Below are 16270 nucleotides of genomic sequence, written 5' to 3'. Positions count from 1 at the left end.
AGGTGTTCGAAAGTTATGTACAAACGAATTACAAACTACTTTGAGAGTCATGGTTTATTTTCACACTAATCAGTATGGATTTAGAACTGAAATGGGTACTACTGACGCCATATTATATTTGGTAACTACCTATCTTCTTTTGAGAATGGTCATTTCATGAATGCTAGATTTATCGATTTTACTTGTGCGTTTGATTGCGTATGCTATGATTCACTTATTCGAAGATTGGATCTCTATAGGTTTGACATGAACAGTGTCTCATTAATAAAATGCTACCTAAGCAAATAGACATCAATGTGTTCGTATCAACGGCAGTAACTCCAAATGTCTCTCTTTAGTTAGAGGAGTACCTCAAGGAAGCATTCTTGGACCACTTCTTTTCATTATATACATATGATCTGCTCCTCCTAATGCAAGTTGTTTATTATATGCTGACGATGCTACGTTGATAATGGAAAGTAGCAATGTTCATAACCTGTTACTTGAATCCAAGTGTTGTCTAGATTCCATAAACGATTGGTGTGCTCTGAATAAGTTATGTATAAACCCTACTAAAACGGAATCATTGTTACTAACTTTAAAACACCACGACATTGTGAATCCAGAATTCTAGGTGTAGGTATATCTCGACGAACAATTGTCATTCCGGTTGCATGTTAATAATATTTCAGCTAAACTCAATAGAAACCTTTTTGTTTTACGTCGCTTACAAAAAAATGTATCCCAGTTTGTTTTACGTACCTAATGCGTACTATGCACTATTTCATAGCGTGATGTCTTACGCTGTTTTGGTGTGAGGCAATTGTTCACATGCTAAATACATTTTCAAATTACAACGTCGTGCTATTAGAGTAATCACTAATTTAGGATATCGTAAAGACTGTCGTCCATGTTTTGTTACATTAGAAATACTTACTTTTCCATGTGTGTTTATCTTAGTGTGTGTATATGTTATAGATATAAAACAAAATATTAATAGATTTCAACAAGAAATACCACATAACTATACAACTAGAGGTAGGATGTTGTTACCGGTGCCGTTCCGTAGACTTACCAAGTCTCAGGAAGGAACAGAAATTATTGGCTTAAAATGTTTCAATCACCTGCCAAATGATGTTAAAGAGTTAGCATTCCCAAGTTTTAAACTGAAGGTTAAGAAATTCCTTAAGGAAAAGGCTTTCTACTCTGTTGAGGAATTCCTTAAGATTACTATACCTACCTTAATTTAATTAATAATTAGATGTAGTTATCTTCAATGTATTGATGTTTGTTGTTTTTGACTAGTGCAAGTATTATTTTGTTTTGCAAAGCACGTAATATATATTATTATTATTATTATTATTAATGTCAATATTTAAATATAAATTAATTTTTAGTAAAAAGGGGATCAATACGTAGTCAGAAAAAGTATTTATATCAAAACAGGCTTCCGCAGAAAACAACAGAGATATAATCGTGAAATGAATGCCAAACAAAGCTACGAATTACAATTCCATTATGTCGAAAACGAGTGTGCAATCAAACATTATATCACGGAGTCGACGAAAAATAAAAATTACGTTTGAACCTCGGGCCGTAATCTTGTGCGCTAGAAAGGGCGCGTTCAGCCTTTTGTGTAACGGAAAACAATACAACAAACAAACAAGAGGGGTTGTGAATAGCGCGACACACAAAATATTGCGTAAGAAATGCTAACGTCTGACACTGAGGCCAATCTGATACTTAAACGGTAATTAACACTCAAAAAGAATCAATTATTCGAATAGCTGTAGGTACATTAGCAAAAGCAAAATTTTGGCTCGACTACGAATCTAAAAAATGCAGACACAAACCCACCAAACAAAGAAAATTCATCCTTTTAGTCCTAATGAATCGCATAAGATTCACTGCCTCGTTTACAATTTGTGTATTACTTAGTAGGTAGACATAATTCTTCGACGGGCTTTTTTGGGCGACTCACAGTGTTGGATGAGCTTGGTTGATATTGAGCCTAGGATTCAGCTGTTGTTTCCACTTTTCACATGTAACAAAACTATTATAACCGAGATGCTCTGCCGCTTTTTTAGATCCACTTTAGGGGTTTATTAAAAATTCATTACATATTATATTTTGATTTTTGTGCCTATTTCTATCCATGAAAATCAGTGAATTGTTTTATTTTTTGTTGCATTTTTCTAAGTTTTGTATTCAAATGTGTGAAACTGCAAAAGAGGAGCAAGATAGAAATAAGATAAAAATTGTAAAAGAAGAATTAACCAAAGCATTAAGGCATTAAGGCCAGGGAAGATATTGGCGAGGACTAAAAACCTGCTCATCTCCGCACTTGATCACACCATGTTTCTCCATTTGTCCTATCCATTTTTGCTGTAGGCCTGTAGGGTCTTGCTCAGTCACTAATAGAAGATGGAATAATATGGAACAGGGACAGCAAATTTTTTAATCGAGGCATTAAATTAGCACATGCTATGCTGTAATCCTATGAGGAACACCTTCATATGGATTTTCCATTGAAATTAACAGAGCTACGTTATATTAATACCGTGATTAAAATAGCAATGCCATCGCTAAAGATTGTCCTCTGAGAAACATAATCCATATCGTGACATTAATTAAACAAAGTAGAAAACAAGTGATATTTTCGGAAATTTAGTTGCAATTTTGATGAAAAATCTATAATAATAAAATTTCAGATCAATAGTGCTTTTAGCCAGAACGAACGGATCAAGTGGAAAAACGCGTTAAAATTACTGTGATGTAGTAAGCCCGATCATCTCCTCAAGGGTGATAAGATTTCATTTATTTACCATGTCATAACAACTAATGTTATTAGATGTGCGTATGAAACTAAAATGTTAAGTTCAGCGTAACAAACCGTTTCAATCAAATCAGAGCTCCCTGATAAGTTTAAAATCCAATGAGCACTGTCTATTCATTTAATACGAACTGAATAATGTCATTACATAAAAGATTTCATGAGGGAGAAGCGAATACCACGTTAATTACGGTAAAATCGACCCGAGCCATCTTTTGTAAAATTCATTAATTTTTTTTATTACGCCTTAATCGTTATAATTGAGGCAATTTCTTATCCCTCTGAATATATACCCTTCCAGTCGCTTTAATTTTTATACAGTCTCAATAAATTTCTATAAAGAGTTTATTGCAATAAAGTTCTCTCCTCCTGCAATAATATAAATTCATTGTTAATTGCTTGCATTTAAAACTGTCATTTACTTTGCGCAGTAAAGCGAAACTAATTTGGCGGAACAGTTTAATAACAGACCAAAGTCACTGATCAATACAATTTCCGAAACCTAATGAGGAAAAACAAACTTCTTTGCAGCGGAAAATTTACGTTTCTTAAGCAAAATTGAAATTTAAATTGAAAGAGAGATTAACATCAATCTACTTACATTTCAGTTAGTAAAAATGCTTTCATTTATCTTTTCGAAGCAGGTAAACCTTCGCGTTAAGGTATGTATGGATACGGTAACGAATAATGTATTTCATGAAAATATTTCTTTGAATTTTATTTTATTCCCAAATCTCTGGGGATGTGAGCGTTGGAAAGTAAACAAACATCCAATATTTGTTATCTTTCCTGTTTTTTAAATTACGATTCGTGGGGGAAAAAGTTCCAGCTCTTACAAAATTTTGTGTTTAATCAATGTTTTGGCGGCCCAAGGTCCGTTCGCTATTATATATCTCTGCACGATACGTTTACATTGAAGTAGCGTGGAGGGGGGCATCGGCACTTTCGACGTGCTACTGTCCGCTGATGATGAAAGCTTTTCTGCTGAAACAAGTTCGCTTTTGTGTTTAGTAATGTTGCAGCGTTTAGTGCTTCGATTCTACCAGGACCATACTGGAACGCAGACTTGGTCTTGTGGATGGTGTAGTAATTCTTCAGCTGTAATAGTAATAAATGCCAACTACCCTTTGATTTATAAGCGGTTCACTTCAATGCTTAGTTAACCTTGCGCTTCACACTCATTTATTTCACGATTTTATTTCTATTTGCCTTAAACTAAGCTCTTCTCCTTCCTTCGGTGCCTATAAAAGAAAACACATTAAAACTTCATTATTGTTTTTCTTATAGCGTAAGTTTACGTTTCGAAGTTTAAATTCTCAAATACTTATAGCGGTATCAAAGATTTCGTGCATAATGTATTGATTTACTTTAAAAGTCAGATAAAATTTTTACGCTCTTTGTTGAATTTGCAAGCAATTGCGAAAAGTTTTAAGGCAACATTTCCAGCATATTTCGTAAAATCGAAATCGGGGAGTATTTATAATAAAGTTGCATCGAACTGCATTCGTCTCGCAAGCTTCACAGAATGTAATAACTTATTTACAAGTTTAAGCAAACGAGAGAGTTGGTACGTTGATGAAATTCGGTTATAGGATAGATTCTAATTGCACTTACATCTCTCGAGGCGTAAATACAAGTTTGAAAGTCCTGATGCATGTTTAACGTCGAACTACTACTAGTCCGTTTCTGTGTACATAATAGCAATCATGTTATTACCTTCTGTCTATGGTAGAATATACACATTTTGTCTAAATATTTACCTGTAGCAATTCTAAGCGCTTTCATCATTCCACTTCTGTTGTAACAACACACGAATGTTGTATTTGGCAAAGGCGCCAAATATTTAGTGAGGATGCATTTGCAGCCCGCTCATCAACCGTCCACTAAATTTGAGTTATCTTCGTTTATTAGTATTCGCTTTAGCATCCGTCTGGTTCATATCGCTGCCGGATATTAGGAACTGTATTCCAGAGATGTCTGAATGAAAGTGTCTTAACACATCCTAGCGTATTTTATGTTTACATTGTTTAGGTACTACTGGTACTTATACAGGATGGGCCAACGAAAACGAAGCAGACTGAATAACTCGTAACACAAAACAATCCTGAATAACATAAACCATGAGAAATCAACATAATAAAACCTCTTAATAACCCTGCAAAATTTAGACTCGTAAAACTGGTAAAGCTATCCCTATTATGAACAACTGATTGAATTATCTAATATGTCAGATTACAATGTTTTGGATAGCTCGGTTTCTAGGTACTGATGGTAAAATACTGATACCATTTTATTTCAGTGAACCAGACGAAGCCATAGAGTCAAATGTATCTTCCAAAATAGTTGCTCGAATTTGAAAACTAAACCATAAGCGTGCAGGAAATTAAGAACCCTTTCCAATGATGTGTCACTCGACTTAACGTTCAATTTAAATTATTGAAAGGGTCGCAACCCTGCTCAGAGGGTTGACACCAGGGGTGTAAATTTTTAAGTAACAATGTCCCCCTTCCATCCAAAATCGACGTGTTTTTGCGTTTTTCCAAAAACTACGTTCTTGCGAGTTATTCAGTCTGTTTCGTTTTCGTTGTGCCACCCTGTATATTGCTATATCAACCACCAGGTAGCCCGATATGACCCACGCAAAACTACAAAATAATGAAATGACACGCAGAACTTCAGGGCTAAGACCCCACTGTTAGTCAATGAAAATTACGAAACGACTTCAAAAGCCAACAAAAACACCTTTGGCTTGTTCAAAGACTGAATTTACTGAGTTTGTAAACACACGTGACAATTACTGTACACAAAGGTGTCCCTTTTACACGAAAATAAAACGTAACAAATGATAATAAAGATAAGAAAAATTCTATACAAAAACAAAAACTACTGCCATCATCTTACAATGTCTTACCAATTTAAACAAAAGCACATTTTTAATGCTCTAAATCACTTTAAACGAAAATACGTACCATATGTAACGTAATCAATCTTTATCATAAACATAAAGTAACTTCGCAAACTAAAATTATGCTGGGTGTCACATAATTCACCGCCCCCCCCCCCCCCTATATTTTACATAGAAAATGCTTGACTTTACAATAGTTATTTTATTTTTATATAAGAAGATAAAGGGATATTTTAACCATTCAGTGAAAGAGGAATTCAGGTGTGGCACTTTAACCGCACCTGTGCATAAAGTGAAACGGGTGATTTTGCATTCTAATGAGAATCTATCATTCTTATTACAAATGAGACGCGGAGCACGATTTAAAATAACGTTCAGAACATAATACAATGACCGCGACGACAGAAGCTAAGCTTGCCGTTTATACAATTCAATTCAGAATTGTCAGATTTACAATGATTTATTTGAAATTTGAACAAAATACATTTCACTGTACTAACAAAATAAGTTTTCCTTGTTTTCTTTTGGTTTTTTTAATACACCAATTCTCATTATTCTTACTCTTTTTATGTACATTCGCTACACTGTAACACGTTTAACTCCTGAAATGCCTCACTCTCCTGTCAATATCCTGCCACCCGAAATCAAATTCATTTCATCTCTCATGTTGGTCTTTCAAACCTTAAATTCCTTCCTCTAAATCTGCTCTAAATTTCTCTCTTCTATCTCCCTCTCGTTTTGGATTCTATCAAATTTTTCTCATTCTTATTCTGTAACTCGTTAGTATTTTCAGGTTGGTTCCTAAACAGTCTCGCCCTTTATATGTATAGGAGCGATTCTTGATTGTTCAAGAGTGTTTAAATTGTGCGTACTTTCAATTTGTTTAAAACGTTTCAAAATTTTTGGTTTTCTCATCTACCGTGTCGTACCAAATGTCCGCATCCCCTTTCATTAAACCCTTAATCAAATTTCCTTCATATCTCGTAATCTGTGGTCCCGTATGTTTTTTTTTAAATCATCATCTTTTCCATTGTTAACTTTTCCACTTTTTCGACACCATTCCTTAACCCTGACACAAAAAGTGTCCGAAAAGTCCGAAAATTTTAACGACTTAGCGGCTCCCGTTAGAACTGCAAGCATTAGTAAATAAAGACATTGTTATTGTGTTTATTTAAGGATTTTGGTCTCTTTTGTTTTGAATAAATAATTTTTTGTTTCTTTCTTTTGCAGTGAATTTCAGACCTGTCATCCAACCATACAATCATTTAAAGTCTGCGACGATCTTGATAGGTCTGCTTATTAGGGGCGAAAAGACTGCACGATGACACCTTCATCATCTCAGATAACTACCCCATGATCGAGCGCCTGTAGCATATATATCAATAGCTTTGTATATATCACATTTAGAGCTATTTTACCTGTATGTAAATAATGAATTTGTTAATAGTTAATACTATTATATTAATGGTTACCTTTCGATAAGTCTTTCAGACTTGAAATGAACCAACAACATACATGGAAATAATAAATTCAATTCAAATTCAATTCAATTATTATCTTATTGTTGCCGTGACCGTGACCATAGTCCAGCAGCCACTGCCTTTTTTTTCCTTGATTAATAACGGGCTGGATCTTCGTGACTAGGTTGGGTTCCACGAGAGTTTCCATTTAACCCTTTTAGAACGAACAGGTGCCAAAATGCGGCAGAACCCGCAATTGGCCTTAAGTAACCCTAATAAAGTATTCCATATTTCAGTTCAATACACTTTTCTACATATTCCATTCAGTTCGAAATTGTTTCTGGGCATTTCAATAGTAAAGTCCCATCCATGCGATATAACCGGAGGAATAAATAAAGTCCCTTCGTATACTAACATGAAATGTATGCAACAGGGACGAAAATCACAGTAAACGGACAAAGCGTTACATAAAATTACCGAATCACATTCACCAATTATTGCAAAGATGATATAATATATCTTTGGTTTTAAATTGGTATAATAGCTACACTTTGGCGGTTAAACCGTAATTTAAAAAAAGTGGCTTGTTGTTTCGCTTCATTTAATACTTAGTGACTTGTATAGTAAAGAAAGTTGGCGCAACTGAACTTTATACAGGCAATGATGCCAAACCCTTCTTACTGACACCTGACACTTAATTTAGTTCACTTTAGTTGAGCAACATCACGTCATAAAACGTTTGGCAAGTATGGGCCAACATTACGCCATATAATGAATGACCTGAAACGTTTGTTCCATCGTTTAAACTGTAAACCTACTACCTAGTTACCTACATCTTAAATTCATCGTGTGTTAGTGCGCTGTTTTAATTAGTACTAATAAAATAAATTGTTCCAAATATCTGTTTTGTTTGGAGTTTAATAATATAATCAATGAATGAATTATCTTCTTATTCCAATATGATATGAAGCTCATCTAGACTTAACACCGTGGAGTAAATCAACGGGAAAATTCGCAACTTAATCGATTACAATGATAAACTCCAAAGTCTAAGAAAATTGTTCGAACGTATTTTCCTCGTATCGGTAGGTAATTTAAGCACCGCGTCGAAGAAAATTATAAGTTACAATCAATTTCCTTTATTAGGTTATCTACGGTATTATGTAAAGTTATACGAAAGTATACGTACAGTTCAAGAGATTAAGTTGTCTTTAGCATATAGGGGTAGATAATACGGTTGCATAATAAGTGAAGTTTGTTTGGCTACAAGCAGGTGCGCTGCACTAGTGTTACCTTAAGCTCGGCTCTAACATAATTACTAAACTTTTTCAATTTGACATTTCAAAGTTTTGGTGAATTTTTATATAAAGGCGTAAGTATATTAAAAGCGACCGTCGTCATAATTTAATTGGAATATTAGAATACTTTGTAAAGGCTCTACTTATCAAAACGCCCCTTAGCTCGTTATTTTATGAGGCATACACTGTAATTAAGACTGGGTGTGGTTGGTTTCCCCCGTCTAAGGTAGGTATAAAATCTCTACTGTTTCGTTAACATAGATCTCGAATTTAATGGATAATTTAATGGATTTTGTGTGATTGTCCTAAAAACGAGTGAAGTTCCGTACCCCAGCGTTTACTCATCGTAAAGTGTTGGGGTTATTGCCGAAATAGTTGCACAGGTGCAGGTGTACCTATTACAAACATTCGAGCCGTTTACTTCGAGGGCATTATGGGATACTTAAGGACATAACACCTGCATTTGCTGATGGCGAAATTACAGCCTATAAAAAATCGACTTCTCCATTTTGGATGCAATCCACAACAACTTTATCACAGTTATGCCTTGAAATGGCAAGATTCCTTTCAACCTTTTTAAGGTATGATTTGATCATTACACAAAAGCAATACGCAAACGGAAAACACATGTCTCGTTAAATTAATTTTCATATCAACAGTGGCACTTCCATTAGCTTAAATTTCCAGGACATACAACATAGCAGTAATGATTTATTATAAATATTAACAAACATTCCGGCTTGCATATGGCGAAGGAATGTATGAAAACATGAATTTTCATTAAAAATGTATGTTTTTTCTTTATTTACTTTACCTGTATTTTATTGTTGTTGTCGATATCTGTAATTCGTACTCAAACAAGTTGCTAGTGAAGCAATTTAGCAACACGAATTTTACTGTCAGGCATTGAACAAGTTTTTATGCAGTAGATTTTTGAGGTCAAAGTTAACATTTACGCAGTGTATAGTTGAGCGCCACCCAGTTTCGTTGAATTAGGTAACCTTCCTCGTATGAACCTGGGAAGTATTGAATTGATGGATAGAATAAAATAGGTGCAATTTCCCCCAACGAAATAATCCAGATTTATTTGACATTAATAATTCAAAAAAATTAATAGTAACTAACCGTTAATCTTGTCCTACATTTAAATTTTGCTATCCCTATCTTTTAAAAACGAATCCATCATGTATCAAATTTAATTTTTTTAAGTTAATTACTATGAATTACTTTTAACGTTCAAAGACGTTGATATATAATTTATTGAAGAAAAATTACACATTGATCTCAAATTTTATCCACTCAATTTCGTCAGCCCTACCCAGGCGTTTTTATCTCAGATGAGATGTTGCCGTTGGATACGCATCTGCATTCCCTAAGTGAATATATGGCGGACAGGTCAAAGTGCAACGGACAGGTACCAATGATAATTAAAACTCGCAGCTGTAATTGAAACGTGACGTAAAAACTTCAAATTGGAACTTGAAACAAGAATTAAAACTAAAATCCCGTAAAGAAATTACATGTCAAAGTCCCTTCAAACACAAACAATTTAAACTACCTTCGATTAATTGGACGGGTATTTGGAAAGTAATATACGGCAACGGTTTAAAAGTAAATTGGTTTAAACTCCATATGAAAGGTATGGTTACAAAAATAGCGGCCTACTTACGTATTCACCAAATCCAATTATAACCTCCACAATGAGAGAAATAGCGTTTTGACTGGAGAGTTCACCACATCCGGTTAATCGCAATTATATAATACTTAAAGAGTTTTTAATTAAACCGCATTATTAGCGATGATCAAAATAATAAGAGTTAATTGGGTTTATTCTTTATATCATTTTCAAAAGAAACTCTTCATTTACAACCCACACAAACATTTGGAATGTTTGTTTACATGGAAGATCGTACTTAACTCCTAAAGGCGACTATCCGACGGGAAATCCCATGCCCATTTATGCAAATGAATCACTTACCCGTGAAAATAGAATTTTGTTCAATTTTTGCAGAACCTACAAATCTAACAATGCCATCAGGTTTTTGTGGGGGAAGCATGGCAAAATATATATGAGAAAAACTGAAACTTCTAAGGTGTTCCAAATTACTACTCAAGTAGATGTCAACCAAGTGAAGTAATTCGATGTAACCGAACTGCAGCAACGAGTCTCCGTTTCACATTATCGAAGCGGATATATATAGAACTTTTTTTGCTTTTCTTTTGTAGTCTTTTACAGTAAAAAAAAACAGAAACTTTATTTTTTATTTCGTTCACGCATACTCATGTCTCTCAAATTGTTTCATATTAATGTTAGATCCCTGATATCTAACTTTTTAGCATTTTTAGATTTTGTCCGATCAACAGACTATGACGTCATTGGGGTAACGGAAACAAGATTGGCACAACATGTTTCCTCCAACCAAATATCGATTACTGGGTACAACATTTTAAGAATGGATCGAAATACGTGTGGCGGAGGACTTGCTCTGTATATCAAAAGTAATTTATCATATCGTAAGTTACAAACCAGCAGCTCTATTGAACAACTGTGGGTGACAGTTAGCTATCTAAAACATAAATTGGCGATTGGTGTATTGTATAAGCCACCGTCTACTTATTATGCGGACTTTCTTCAAATATTCGAAACTACAATTGCAGATATCGTTCCTGTTTACGACCATTTGTTTTGCGTAGGTGACCTTAATATAAACTTGTTTAGTTTTGACAGTAGAGACGTTATTGCTTTAAATGATCTGTTCGATAGAACTGGACTGACCCAGCTTATTAATGACGCTACGCGCATCACTTCAATCACGGCTACCCTCATTGACCACATAATAACGAATAGTCCTGGGCTAGTAATAAACTGTGGTGTCATTCACGTCCCAGAGATAGCTGACCACGAATTGATATGGTGTGAGATCGAGTTCCCTAAACCACCTCAGATTATACTATATAAGACTTATCGGGATTTTAGCAATTTTAATGAGGTTCAGTTTTATGACCATTTGCGTTCTATACCATGGAAAAACATATATGATATTGATAGTATTGATAGTAAGGTTCAATTTATTAATGAAAATATAACTTCACTTTTTAATTTGCACGCACCTTTTAAAAATGCAAGAATAACAAAACGAGCTTCTCCTTGGTTAAATAATAGTTTAAAGCTCATGATGAGTACCAGAGATAGAGCTTTGAATAAATATAAAAAAACGGGACAGCCAGAGCACTGGGTTTTTTATAAGAGTGTCCGCAATGCAGTTAACATAGCGATCAGAAGGGAAAAAAAAGCTTATTATGAAAGTAAGTTTAGGGCAAATGATTCTAAAACACTGTGGTATAATTTAAGGCAGCTAAACTATACTAAAAAATGCAAGGATGACTCCCGTGTACTCCCTTCGCACTTAGCAGATCCAGATGAGATTAACAACTTCTTTATAAATAATATTCCCACTTCAACTATTAACAGCTCTGAATTAATCCAGTATTATAATAATAATGTTAGAAGCACAGTCGGATCTAGTTTAACGTTTCGTAGAATTGAAGAAATGGAAGTGCTTAAGTACATTTCCACAATAAAATCCAACGCTGTAGGACATGATGGCATTGCCATAAGCATGATTAAACGCTGTTTGCCTTTTTTGTTACCATTCTTGACACATGTTTTGAATTGTTGCTTCGCAAGATCTGAATTTCCTGCCACATGGAAAATTTCACACGTTATGCCTCTGTCTAAAGTAAATGTACCTAGCGAATTTAAAGATTTAAGACTTATTAGCATTTTGCCCGTTATGTCAAAAGTCGTGGAAAAAGCCATCGAATCCCAACTCAGAAGCTACCTCATGCTAAACAATATTTTACCTGAACATCAATCTGGATTTAGATCGAAACATAGCTGTACCACAGCTTTGCTTAAAGTAACAGACGATGTATTACATGCAAGAGACGCTGGAAAGGTTACCCTACTAATATTATTAGATTACTCTAAAGCGTTCGATACGATCTCGCATGAGGTTTTGCTGGCTATACTACATTATATTGGGGCTTCGCAATCTGGGATTTCACTAATTAATAGTTATCTGAATAATCGTCAGCAATCAGTATTTTGCAATGGTCAGGCATCAAAGTACTTAAATATTAAAAGAGGGGTCCCTCAGGGATCCATATTAGGGCCTTTACTGTATTTAATTTACACACATGCTATCCCTTCTGTTCTAAAAGATTGCCAATATCACCTATATGCTGACGATACTCAGATATATTTTTCGTTTTTTCCAAGAGACATAGTGAAGGCGTGTGAAACTGTAAATAGTGACCTACAAAACATTTTTGAAACATCTACAAACCATTGCCTCAACATAAACATGAGAAAATCAGTTGTTATGTTATTTGCAAATTCTAGTGATTTGGAGATTTTGTCTGCTCAAACGAATATATATGTAGGTGGTCATAAACTAGTAATTCAAAGATCTGCTAAGAATCTCGGTGTAATCATAGATAGTGAACTGCGATTCACTCAGCAAATATCAAAAAACATCCAACGGGGTTATGCTGCTTTAAAAGCTATTTATATTAATCGCGATATTTTAAATATAAAGACTAAAGTGGTACTGTGCGAATCTTTGGTCCTGTCGAGCTTAGATTATTGTGATGTTGTGTATGGTCCGTCATTAAAAAGCATAGAAATAAAAAAATTCAAATCTTGCAAAATGCTTGTTTAAGATTAATTTTTGGAATCAGGAAATACAGTCACATTTCGCATACGTTGGAAACGGTGAAATGGTTAAGCATGAATGATCGCAGGATATTCCATGCTGCTTGTTTGTATCACAAAATTATAAAAGATGCTTGTCCAGCATACTTATATAAAAAAATAACTTTCAGGACAGATGTACATCATCTGAATTTACGTTACAGAGGAATATTAACTTCTCCGTCGCACAAACATGAATTTTTCAAGAGATCCTTTAGTTACCAAATTGCACATCTGTATAACAAGATACCATCTGATTTTAAAACATTAAGCCAAGTTAATTTTAAAAAAAAGGCTGAGAATGCATTTCTTATATAAAAATTAATTTTTATACACTTAATTGCTCCCTTCAGTTGAATCTTTGCTTGTTTTCGTGTCCCATTAATTCCAATAATATACCTACCTATATATGTATATAAATAATTATGTACCTTAGTGTTCACTGGAGATATTCTTTCTTTAATTTTTTACATGTTTATGTTTTATCTGTGGCCATATCAATATTAATTTCATTGCTGAACCTCGCCCATTCCTAGTGAATAAAGGCATTTATTATTATTATTATTACTAGACGTCACTCATGTTCGATCGCTCGTTACTTAACAGCTGGATCTCTGATTAATCAGAAATGTGAACTTTACTTGGAGATAAACGTAACTGTCACTATTACTAACAAATCGAAGCGAAACGGGCATATTTGTTTAGTTGTCCGCTAATTACTTACCTCCTAACCAGCTCACAAACAGCAAGAACTTGTGCATCTTCAATAACTTCATTCTGTTAATGAAACTGATTTCCTATCGACATTCTCCAAAAAATTGGAAAGGGATGATGTGGAGGCAATACGTTTCGTAAGTTGACCTTACTTTTAAATTCCGTGTTTATTGAAGTTGCTACGGGGTTCCTTCTGGATTTGAAGATTACCATCGGTTCCGCCCGGCAAGGCAAACGTCTTCTTCTTCAACTCCTACTCCTCCCTTTCCTTCCCCTCGTTCTTCGTTAAAGACATAGGCACATTGGAACCAAATAGATAATATATTGAAATGATATTAGAGATACAAACAATTTACAGGAATCTAGCAGTTCTTCTCTCCTCCTGGTAAAAACCACTAGCTTAACAATGACAACTAAACTAAATAAAAAATCCTATCAGGTGAAACTAATTTACTCAAGGGGTGGCCATCCTCTACAGTTTGAAAATTGCAACAACAGGTAATCGTTTTTTAATCCAGCGTGGACTGAGACTTATTTAAATAAACACAAAAATTTATCCTACTCTTTGGTAATCGTTCATTGGACTTTAATAAACAATCAAATCAAAATTTTTTTTACTATAGCTTAATTACCAAAAAGTGGAATTTTACAGAATGTTACAAATTTAATTAGACTAACCTTTACAACATTTGTACAGCCGATCTTGTGAACTGCTCTTTCCTCTGGTACAGGGTGGATGTGATGAAACCTGGCACTTAGGTCTCTGTGACTTCCTAGGGGGTGGCTTGAATTTAACACACGGAAACAAAAATCCACGGTGCCTATCCTTCCTCGGAACGAAAGCAAAGTTTAGCGTTTGAACTGAAACTTAGTCCAGGAAATCCTTCGCGTGGCGAGTGGGAGACGGCTAGTTGCCAAAGTTTCTACACAGCACGTGTAGTTAATTTTATTTTATTAGTTTATTAGCTTTGACCGCCTGCGGGAGACGGATTTTTGAGTTAGCGGTACGGCAGAACACAAACTTTTATGATCACTATCCGACGGTAAACCGCGATGGTTCGACGTATTATTTCACCAGCTCTTCTTGGGGCAAATATCTCTCCGAAACGCAGCGCTCCTTCGACAAATGACCGTACGGCACTAGTAGGAAATTCCACCTGGGGCGGATCCCGAAATTCTGCGCCTTGAGGACTAGGGCAGCACTTTGACTTATATATCCTCGAGAAATCACAACGTATCCTAACGCGATTCACTGCATCCAAAGTAAACTGGGGTGAAGCTCAAGGGTTCGCCAAAATATCACCTGATTGGAACCTGGGTCTTCTTCGCCAAAAAATCAACGCGAAAAGAAAATAACACTTCGAAACGGGTGCAAAAAGCACGCAACTGCGAGCAACCGAAATAAGCCGGTGGCTCAAACCGCCAAGTGTACCAAAACGATCGCTCAAGGTACGTGTTGACCGCTTGACGTACTAACTGCGAGTCTCCTCAAAACGCGATCACTCAAAGTACGTGTTGACCCCTCGACGTACTAACCGCGAGTCTCTCCAAAAACGATCCCCTTCTTCAGAATTGAAATGAAAAAACCACACCCAAATTACCATAAAACAAAAATGGCTCCCGCTAGAAATTCTCCCATTGGTTTAGATAAAGAAGACTTAACCCACTCTAACTTCGTCGTCAACCTCCAGGAACTGCTGAATAAACTGATCTCACGGTTTTCTGCTGACGACGTGAAAACTCCTTATCTCTTGATGGCTCGGTGCTATATCCGCTCCTATTCTCGGTCTAGACGGCGCCAAAGTTGATAAACGAACGACAAAAAACTCGCATTACTCATGATGACGTCAATCAGCTTTGCACTCTTCCCACGACGAAATTAAATCTGAGCGAAATTAAATCTATCGGACCATAGTCTTGAGCGAACCGAAATGCCCAAACACAAAATTTCTAACCGGAACAAATAATGAAATATACAGGGTGACCTTCACTATCATGACAAGAAATTTCGAAATTTTTAATGAAATTTGGCGCGAAATCAAACCACTCGTTACAAAGTGTGATATCAAAATAAAAGTGTTATTACTCTGTCCAAAATACCAATCCTATTTGTACACCTACGATATCCGGACTTACTAAAATCATCCCCAATCCCAGTCAGAAATACTTGTAATTTACCTGTGTCTTCGCTCAGTGCATTGTCGAAATGGTAATTACACTATTAGTAAACACCCAGTTGAGGATTTAATCAAACGTTGGTATCTATATAAGTTTTATCGTACTCGTAAGTACTTACCATGTAGTCAAATTTTCTCATTTGGTAAC

This window comes from Photinus pyralis, unplaced genomic scaffold (genome assembly GCF_008802855.1).
Source record: "Photinus pyralis isolate 1611_PpyrPB1 unplaced genomic scaffold, Ppyr1.3 Ppyr1.4_LG2, whole genome shotgun sequence".
Taxonomy (NCBI): domain Eukaryota; kingdom Metazoa; phylum Arthropoda; class Insecta; order Coleoptera; family Lampyridae; genus Photinus; species Photinus pyralis.
Note: the sequence above shows the minus strand (reverse complement) of the source record.